Here is a 10,635-nt window from a genome sequence, read left to right as displayed (position 1 = left end):
GAATGATTCTTTTGTTTTCAATTTCATTGATCTCTGATTTGATTTTGGATATTTCTTTTCTTCTACTGAGTTTAGGCTTAGATTGTTCTCCTTTTACCAATTCCATAAGATCTCTAGTGAGATTGTTGATGTGCTCTCTTTCTTTTTTTCGAATGTAGGCATCTAAAGCGATGAATTTTCCTCTCAAAACTGCTTTTGCAGTATCCCACAGGTTTTGGTAGCTTGTGTCTTCATTGTTGTTATGCTCAAGGAAGTTAATGATTTCCTGTTTTATTTCTTCCTGCACCCATCTGTTATTCAACAAATGATTGTTTAATTTCCATGCCTTTGGGTGGGGTTGAGCATTTTTGTTAGAGTTGAGTTCCACCTTTAGTGCCTTATGGTCTGAGAAGATACAAGGTAAAATTTCAATTCTTTTGATTCTGTTGATATTTGTTTTGTGTCCCAGGATATGATCAATTTTGGAGAATGTTCCATGGGGTGATGAGAGGAATGTATATTCTTTATCTTTGGGATGGAGTGTTCTATATGTGTCTATCAGGCACAGTTGTTCTAGGGTCTCATTTAAATCTCTTATATCCTTCTTTAATTTCTGTTTAGAGGATCTGTCCAGCTCTGTAAGAGGAGTGTTAAGGTCCCCTGTTATTATGGTATTATCAGATATCATATTGCTCAGACTGAGTAAGGTCTTTTTCAAGAATCTGGGAGCATTTAAATTGGGTGCATAAATATTTAGAATTGAAATGTCTTCTTGTTGTATTTTTCCCTTGACCAATATAAAGTGACCATCTTTGTCTTTTTTGACTTTAGTTGCTTTAAATCCACATGTATCTGAAAATAAGATTGCAACTCCTCTTTTCTTCTGAATTCCATTTGCCTGAAAAATTGTCTTCCAACTCTTGACTCGGAGCTTTAATTTGTCTTTTGAAGCCACGTGTGTTTCTTGTAGACAGCAAATGGATGGCTTGTGTTTTTTTAGTCCAGTCAACCAATCTATGTCTCTTCAGTGGGGAATTCAAGCCATTAACATTTATTGAGATAATTGATAAGTGTGCTAGTATTCTATTCGTCTTATTTTGTGAGAGTCCATTGCTTAGTTTTATCTTTTGCATCAGTGTGGAGGTTAGGTTCTGTCCTTTAATTTCTGAGTTCTTACTTTGCTGCTGATCCATTGTGGTGGTCAGTGTGCAGAACAGGTTGAAGTATTTCCTGTAGAGCTGGTCTTGTTGTGGCGAATTTCCTCAATGTTTGTATATCCGTAAATGATTTGATTTCTCCGTCAATTTTGAAGCTTAACTTAGCAGGGTACAGAATTCTGGGCTGGAAATTGTTCTGTTTAAGTAGATTAAAGGTAGATGACCATTGTCTTCTTGCTTGAAAAGTTTCATTAGAGAAGTCTGCGGTCAATCTGATGGATTTGCCCCTGTAGGTCAACTGGCGCTTACTCCTGGCAGCTTGCAGAATGTTTTCTTTTGTCTTGACTTTGGACAGGTTCATCACAATGTGTCTTGGAGAAGCTCGGTTAGAGTTGAGGCGACCTGGGGTCCGATAGTCCTCTGAAAGCAGTGTGTCAGAATCTTTGGTGATATTTGGGAAATTTTCTTTTATAATATTCTCTAGTATGGCTTCCATTCCTCTGGGGCATTCTTCTTCCCCTTCTGGAATTCCTATAACTCGTATGTTGGAACGCTTCATAAAGTCCCATAATTCTGACAGTGAACGTTCTGCTTTCTCTCTCTTCTTTTCTGCCTCTTTTACTATCTGAGTTATCTCAAGAACTTTGTCTTCTACCTCTGAAATTCTTTCTTCTGCATGGTCTAACCTGTTGCTGATTCTTTCCATTGCATCTTTAAGTTCCCTGATTGACTGTTACATTTCCTTCAGCTCTGCTATATCCTTTTTATATTCTTCATATCAGTCATCTCTGATTTGATTCTGTTTTTGGATTTCCTTTTGGTTATTTTCCACTTTATTAGCAGTTTCCTTCATTGTTTCCATCATTTCTTTCATTGTTTTCAACATGTGTATTCTAAATTCCCTTTCTGTCATTCCTAACATTTCTGTATAGGTGGAATCCTCTGCAGTAGCTACCTCAAGGTCCCTTGGCGGGGTTGTTCTGGACTGGTGCTTCATGTTGCCTGGAGTTGTCTGCTGATTCTTCCTCATGAGTGATTTCTTTTATCTGTTTCTTTGCCCTAATTTTCCTTTCACTTCCTCTTGCTCTTTAATTTCTTGTGCCTGTGGACTAAGGGTTACAGGACCAGAAGTGTGAGAAGGTTGAAGAGCAAAAAAGGGATGAAGGAAAGGAGGACCGAGTGTTAAGAAAAAAAAAGAAAAATAGAGAAAGGAGAGGGGGTGGGTAAAAGGAATATTGAACAAAAGAAGAGAGGCACAGAAGGAGGGAGACAGAGCAATATAGGTGTACAGTAGGGTACTTTGATACAACCTTAAAAAAAAAACCACCTTCTGTGGGTGCCCAGTTGGGTGGTTCCCTTGAGGTCAGCAGCTCTTTGCTAACCTGATCAGACACAGTACCCCACCTCCACCAAGTAGAGAGGAAAGACAAAAATGGTATAAATCAAACCAAAACAAGCAAACAGAAAACTTTACGGGATAAAATTGGGTGAAAAACCAAATAATAGCGGTAGAAACACTAACAAAAATGAAGTTCTAATTATTGAAATAGGCAGCAATGGGAAATTATAATTAAACTAGAAAAATTGAGAAAGAAAAAGATCTGTATGGAAAAGGTTGAACTTAAAAAACAAAACAACATCAACAGCATCAAAATAAACCATAAAAACCAACCAAACCAAAAAAAAAAAAAAAACACAGCCAAAAACAAAGCAGTATGTATATGTTATTGAATATTGTCTGGGCAACACGTGGTCTTCTGGGGTATGAGATGTTAATCACAGTTCTGATACGACTGGAGGCTGCTAGTTTCTCAAACCCCAGCAGGTAGACACCCTAAATCTCTCTTCAGCCCACTTAAAAGGCATTTTGAACTTGTAAACTTGCTGAGCAGAAGCTTTCCCAGGGAAGTGCTTGTCGCTGGAATCACTGCTGAAGTGGCTATCCACTTACCCTGTGTGCCAAAACTGGTCTCCCTCTGCCCCCGAGGGTTAGGGCTGCAAGGCGGCTCAGACCCCGCCCTTAGGCTACTTGGTCGCTGGGTTACCAGCTCCCACCCAATTGTAGCTCTGCGACCCTGAGGGCGGAGCTTGCCGGGGCAGATCGCTCACAATGTCTGCCTGTGACCCAGAGCCAAACACTATTAGCTCCGTCTGGCTCAGCGGCTCAGACTGGGGCCGTAGACAAAGGCCAAAGTTCTCCGCACTCCCGCTCAGGCTCTCCCCAAGGCAGTTCAGCTGAGTGCCAAGTCCAAAGACACCAAAACAGTTCACAGGTAAGTTCTTTCTGGTTTGCAGTCTCGCTGCTACTGAACTTACAGTTGTGGGCGCGTTTAGACGGATTGAACACACGCGACCACTTGCCAATTTTCCACTGTTTTAGTCCTCCTCTTGGGGTCCAGAAGTCTCTCGCTGACTCCCTGTATCCTCTCAGGGGTGATGATAGGCAGATCCCACCAGCCAGAGATGCCTGGAGTCCTGTCTCCCCAGACTCACGGTCCCCAGATGCAAGGAAGCTGTTACTCGGCTGCCATCTTGCTCCTCTCTCCCAAAAGTTATTCTTTAAATAGAGAATACACACACGTACTATAAACCTGCAGTAAAGGTAAACCACTAGTAAAGGTATCAATTTGGAGATGTAAACATTTCTTTTCCTATAAAAAATGATTAAATATTGAAATGAGAAATAATTCCCAGTGACACACAGTTTTTTTTTTTAATGAAGAGATTGAAATAATTTTATTATTTTTGTTTTGTTTTGTTTTTTATTAAATCATAACTGTATACATTAATATGATCATGGGGTATCATACACTCGCTTCGTAAACCATTTGACACATTTTTATCACAGTGGTTAACATAGCCTTTCTCGCGTTATCTCAGTTACTGTGCCAAAACATTTACATTCTACATTTACCAAGTTTCACAAATACCCCTGTAATATGCACCACAGGTGTGATCCCACCGATTCCCCTCCCTCTACCCACCCCTCCTTCCCATTTCCCCCTATTGTTAAGTTGTAGCTGGGTTATAGCTTTCATGTGAGAGTCCCAAATTAGTTTTATAGTAGGGCTGTGTAAATTTGGTACTTTTTCTTCCATTCTTGAGATACTTTACTAAGAAGAATATGTTCCAACTCCATCCATGTAAACATGAAAGAGGTAAAGTCTCCATCTTTCTTTAAGGCTGCATAGTATTCCATGGTATACATATACCACAATTTATTAATCCATTCGTGGATCGATGGACACTTGGGCTTTTTCCATGACTCAGCTATTATGAATTGGGCTGCAATAAACATTTTGGTACAGATATCTTTGTTATGTTGTGATTTTTGGTCTTCTGGGTATATGCCCAGCAGAGGAATTACAGGATTCAATGGCAGATCTATTTTTAGATCTCTGAGTGTTCTCCATATATCTTTCCAAAAGGAATGTATTAATTTGCATTCCCACCAGCAGTGTAGAAGTGTTCCCTTTTCTCCACATCCACGCCAACATCTCTGGTCTTGAGATTTTGTGATATAGGCTAGTCTCATTGGAGTTAGATGATATCTCAAGGTAGTTTTGTTTTGCATTTCTCTGATGATTAAAGATGATGAGCATTTTTTCATATGTCTGAAGGCCGTGTGCCTGTCTTCTTCAGAGAAGTTTCTCTTCAAATCCCTTGCCCAGCCTGCGATGGGATCCCTTGTTTTTTTCTTGCTGATGCATTTGAGTTCTCTGTGGATTCTGGTTATTAAACCTCTGTCAGAGATATACCCTGCAAATATCTTCTCCCTTTCTGAGGGCTGTCTGCTTGCTTTGCTTACTGTGTTCTTGGCTGTGCAGAAGCTTTTTAGTTTGATCAAGTCCCAGTAGTGTATTTTTGAAGCTGCTTCAATTGCCCGGGGGGTTCTCCTCATGAAATACTCACCCAGACCAATTTCTTCAAGGGTTTTCCCTGCATTCTCCTCTAGTATTTTTATAGTTTCATGTCTTAAGTTTAAATCTTTAATCCAATGAGAGTCTATCTTAGTTAATGGTGAAAGGTGTGGGTCCAATTTCAGTCTTCTGCAGGTTGCCAGCCAGTTCACCCAGCACCATTTGTTAAATAGGGAATCTTTTCCCCACTGAATGTTTTTAATTGGCTTGTCAAAAATCAAATAGCGGTAAGTAGCTGGATTCATCTCTTGGTTCTCTATTCTGTTCCAGATATCTACTTCTCTGTTTTTGTGCCAATACCATGCTGTTTTGATCACTATCGATTTGTAGTAAAGTCTGAGGTCTGGTAGTGTGATTCCTCCTGTTTTGTTTTTATTTCTGAGTAATGTCTTGGCTATTCGAGGTTTTTTCTGATTCCATATAAAACGAAGTAATGTTTTTTCAAGATCTTTAAAATATGACAGTGGAGCTTTAATAGGGAGTGCGTTGAAATTATATATTGCTTTGGGTAGTATGGACATTTTGATAATGTTGATTCTTCCCAGCCATGAGCATGGTATGTTTTTCCATTTGTTAACATTTTCAGCTATTTCTTTTCTTAGAGTTTCATAGTTCTCTTTATAGAGATCTTTCACGTCTTTTGTTAGGTAAATTCCCAAATATTTCATCTTCTTTGGCACTACTGTGAATGGGATAGAGTCCTTAACTGCTTTTTGAATTTGACTGTTGTTGGTGTATATAAAGGCTACCGATTTATGAATGTTGATTTTATAACCTGAGACGCTGCTGTATTCCTTGATCACTTCTAGGAGTTTTGTAGTAGAGTCCCTAGTGTTTTCCAGATACACAATCATATCATCTGGACACACAGTTTTGGAATATCATATTTAAGTAAAATAGGCTCATTTGGTTTCTAAGAATCTTACAGCTTTGAACTTTTGGGGGAAACTCTAAAACATAATGGGAATATTTAAAGATTCTTAGAACTAGAGGAATTGGGGGGAATATTTTTAGCTTTATTTTAAAAATGTATATATATTTTTCCTTTGCTCAATGAGACGTTTTGCTTTGGAAGAATTTAGTCGCTGCTGCATCTGGTAGTAATCATTAAGCACCAATTGTGTGCAAAAACTGTAACTTTACATCTTATCCTTACTTGTGCTGCAAATACTAATATCTAAATATTTCTCAGGCATTAAACATGTATCATTTCAGTTGCTTGGTTTCTATTGCATTGATGTAATATTCTTTAGAAAGATTAAATCCCATGCCTTTTTCTTCTCTGTTGTTTTTAAAAAAGAGATAAAGGACTAGGAAAATTATTACTACAGGTTAGAATTTGACTAGTGAGCATTTCATCATTTGTCGAGCTCTGTTAGGGCAAACATATAGGAGGACTGTATCTGTCACTGTATCTGTTACCAGGTTATACTGCAATAACAAACACCTCCCTTATTTTAGTGGTCAAAGCCACAAATGCTGATTTCTCCCACGGTACATGCTCGGTGCAGGGAGGCGATAGCTCTCTTCCATATTTTCTTATTTCATTTCTAGGAAGCAGCCCAAAGGTCCTGCCTCTGTACAGGATGTTGCTGTTTTGAGACAGAGAAAGGCAACACAGGAAAGCGTGAGGGGTGCTTAGAGCTTTCTCTCAGTAGCACACACTCACTCCTGACCTTATTTCATTGGCCAAACCAAGTTGCATGAACACTTCAACGTACAGTAGGAAAGGAATGTGCAATCTTCCTTCCAGGGCGGGGCCTGCAGTGAGGGACTCCGCAGGGAGGGGAACCAGAATGTTTGGCAAATAGGAAGGTAGTTTACCACCAGGAATGAAGAGATGGAGTTGAAAAGTGTCTTTCCTCTTGGGTGGTGGCTGTGGCTTAACAGAGTAGGGCACCAGCCCCATACACCAGAAGTGGCAGGTTCAAACCCAGCCCTGGCCAAAAACTGCAAAGAAGAAAAAACTGTCTTTCCTCGGCTCTGATACAAACTGCTAAGTGTCTCCTTCTCTTTTCTCATCATCTGGTACCCTTGTCCATTTACTCACAATGCGCAATGAAGTGTTTCTTCAGCAACAAAAATACTAATGAGTGTTTTACATTCATTTTAGGATCCACACCCACTTGACAGTGAGAGCAGATTCCAGTGTTAGAGCCACTGACATTCTTGTCACTGGATAGTTCTCAGCATCTGATCCTTCTCTACAACATTTCTTTAATTTTTTTTTTTTTAACCAGCTGGAAACCTTGTTATTTAGGTTTAACCTCTAACATTACTTATTCCACATCTATACTATCTTTAAGCTCTGCCTCTAGCTTTTCTTTGAATCCTTCTGATGAAAATTTTAAAGAAGCCAACAATTTCTCCACCCTTGTAATGAAAAGAGTACATTACATGTATGAAATTGAAGGAGGTCTGTGTTCATTGAGGCCACTATCTAGCTTTTTCACTTTAGGCAAGTAATTGACCCTCTAAAAAATTTCTCATCTGTACATGTACAATTGGAATAGTTACGACTACTTTATAGGGCTGTCATGAGGATCAAATTAGATAGCATATGTAAAGTGCTTTAAAAATTCTTTTTCTTCTTCTTTTTTAAAATAGAGACAAACTCTCTTTCTGTGGTCCAAGGTAGAGTGCAATGGTGCAATCATAGCTCACTGGTCACAGCACTCTACTGAGAGTGACAAAGTGAAACTTGGTATCAAAAAAAAAAAAACACAAGAAAAAAATACAAATGAATTTAAGTCTCTCTCTGCAGATGAAGAGTCCTGTTAGGATGGCAAAGAAACTTTTTCATCCACTAACTATGATCTCCCATTAGCAATATTCCAAAAGCAAGAGAGTCTTAAAAGGCTCTTGGAGCCTTGCAAGATAATAATGGCAAGAACCTCTCTCTCATGAAATAGTAGAACAAATTATTATATAAAGAATTCATATTTAGGAAAGAATATAATATTTTACATGACTTTTGAAGATAAAAATTGCAAAATATTTCATTATGTTTCACCAGTTATTATGTTCATTATGCTTCACCAGAAGTAGAATGTTAAGCATCACAGGAATGTAGAACCAAGAATCCAATGTACTCAATTCTAATGTGAAGGTAGTAGATGGTCTAATACAAGGTGGGGAATAGGGAAATGAGCGAGTGAGGAGAGGGAAGGAGGGAAGGGAATGGAGGGTCATGGTATATGGCACACACCTCTTGGAGGGGGACACAATTATAAGAGGGACTTTGCTTAACAAAGGCAATAAGTGTAACCTAATTCTTTATACCCTCAATGAATCCCAAACAATACAAAAAAGAATATAAAAAAGATTGATGTATAATGATTAAAAAAAAAATTACCTTTCATAATATTCTTATGGATAACCTGGTATGTAAGTGGAGTACTTGTTCAGCAATGGCTTTATTACCTTCAAATGTTAGTTTTGTTTTCTTTTGTTTTTTAAGACTGAGTCTCACTCTGTTGCCCAGGATAGAGTGCTATGGCATCAGCCTGACTTATCGCAATCTCAAACTTCTGGGTTCAAACAATCCTCCAGCCTCACGCTCTCGAGTAGCTGGGACTATAGGTGTGTACTACAAGGCCCAGTTAATTTTTTCTTTTTTTTAGTAGAGATGGGGTCTTGCTTTTGGTCAGGCTGGTTTAGCACTCCTGCACTCAAGGGATCCTCCGCCTCAGTCTCCCAGAGTGCTAGGATTACAGTCTTGAGCCACCACACCTGGCCTTTGGCTAGCTTTGTTAATCATGAACACCAGGCATGTCAGTTGGAATGATACTGAGGAACTTCTTTTCCTCCTGATGTCAACTGGATGTCAGTGGCAGCTGGGATTGGTGGGATGGAGCCTATTGTTTCCCCTCAAACTAAGCATGTTTACAGGGGATGCAGTAGTACAGAAGAGAAAGAATTGGGTATGGTCTAGTCTTAATTGTGCCATTTGGTAGCTGTGTGTCCTTGCAAATAAACCTGTCTGTAAAACAAAGATATAATAATTGCTTTAAGTTGATCTTATGGGTGGCTGTGAGTTTACATAAAGTCATAGTTTTAAAAGGTTTTATAAAAATTACCTAGGAATAACATTCAAGATAAGGTATCATTCTGATCTCTGTTTCAATAGGGAATGAAGGCAAACAAGGAAGACTGGAGGGTTCCCTTCCAAATCCATCCTGACCAACACTTTCCTGAGTGGAAATAAAAAACATAAGTATTAGATTTTAAAAGCTTGAACTGATATTTCAAACTTTATTTTCCAGCCCTGACAATTGTATTTTGAGGCAAAAATACCAGACCAAAAGAACAAGATGAAATGTAGCAGGAATAAAAGTCTGCAGCTTAGACTTGGAAACACAAATATGTAAGGGCAAAAAGGAGAGAAAAATGCAATCAGACAACGGTTTATGTGAAACTATCTGGAGTGTTCAGCTGACCACATGGTTAATAGGAATATTATGGAAATTATACATCCCTTCAGACTGAGATAGTCAGATCGCATTGTCCCGATCCCTGTTACTTTGCTCCATTTAGCACTGCCTTCCCCCTTAATTCAAGAACAGTGTGTACAATCTGTAACGTGACCAGTAGATGCTGAATGTCAGGAGACTGTAATCTACACAGGAAATGTTGAAGGAACTAAAACAGGATAATCTTAGGAATCAGACTAATGGAAAACCTTAATAGCTGTCTTCAAATATCTAAAGCACTGTCAAGTGTTGTTACAGGGATTATTTTCACTCTGTGTCATTCCAGAGAGCAGAGCAGGAATCAGCAGGTAAAAGCAAAAAGAAGGTACATGTGTTGGCTCCAAAAACAACTTTATAATAACACTTCAATCTGTACAACAACCAGAAGGACTGCTTGGTGAGAAAATAAGATCTCTGTTGTTAGAGGTTTAAGCCAAGGCTGGCTGCAAGCTATTAAAGAATCTATACAACACATTTCTGCTTTGAGCTGATCTCAAAGGTCCTAACCACTCTCAGGGTCTATGATTTTATTAGATATTTGTCTTTATTTCCAAGACTATTATATGTCCAAATGTTTATTTTCCCTTCTCTTATTACATAGATATCAATAGACAGTTCGCAGTGGAAGTCTATTATTTTTCTGCCTGAAGGATATTTTGAAGAAGCTAGTCAACCCTTAAAAATTGCTGATTTACCATCTTAGAGGTTTCTTTACTCCACAGAAGTAATTTATTGCACACAATTATGATATACAATGTTTCTGGCTTATTAAGCATGAAAAAACCATGTTTCTGCACTATTATAGTTGAGTTTTCCACCTTAGAAAGCCTTAACATTCATAGTTAAGGTTACTATGGTAACCATAACTCAATTCTTTGTGACTATAAATTACTTTTTATTTCTATACACTAACTTTGATTCTTTATGTCTATATGATAACTAACTACTCAAAGTTACAAACTATAGTCTTCCCATAAAGTTAATAAATTAAATGGGTTAAAGATCTTTACTTCTAATGGTTATGAAAAGAACTGTTTACAGTAGATAGTTATTATAAGCAAAAATAAAAAAATTAGTATTTTGTGTCACAAGGGCAAAAAAGGGGTC

Source organism: Nycticebus coucang, chromosome 7 (genome assembly GCF_027406575.1).
Source record: "Nycticebus coucang isolate mNycCou1 chromosome 7, mNycCou1.pri, whole genome shotgun sequence".
NCBI lineage: Eukaryota > Metazoa > Chordata > Mammalia > Primates > Lorisidae > Nycticebus > Nycticebus coucang.
This window is presented reverse-complemented; position numbering follows the sequence as displayed.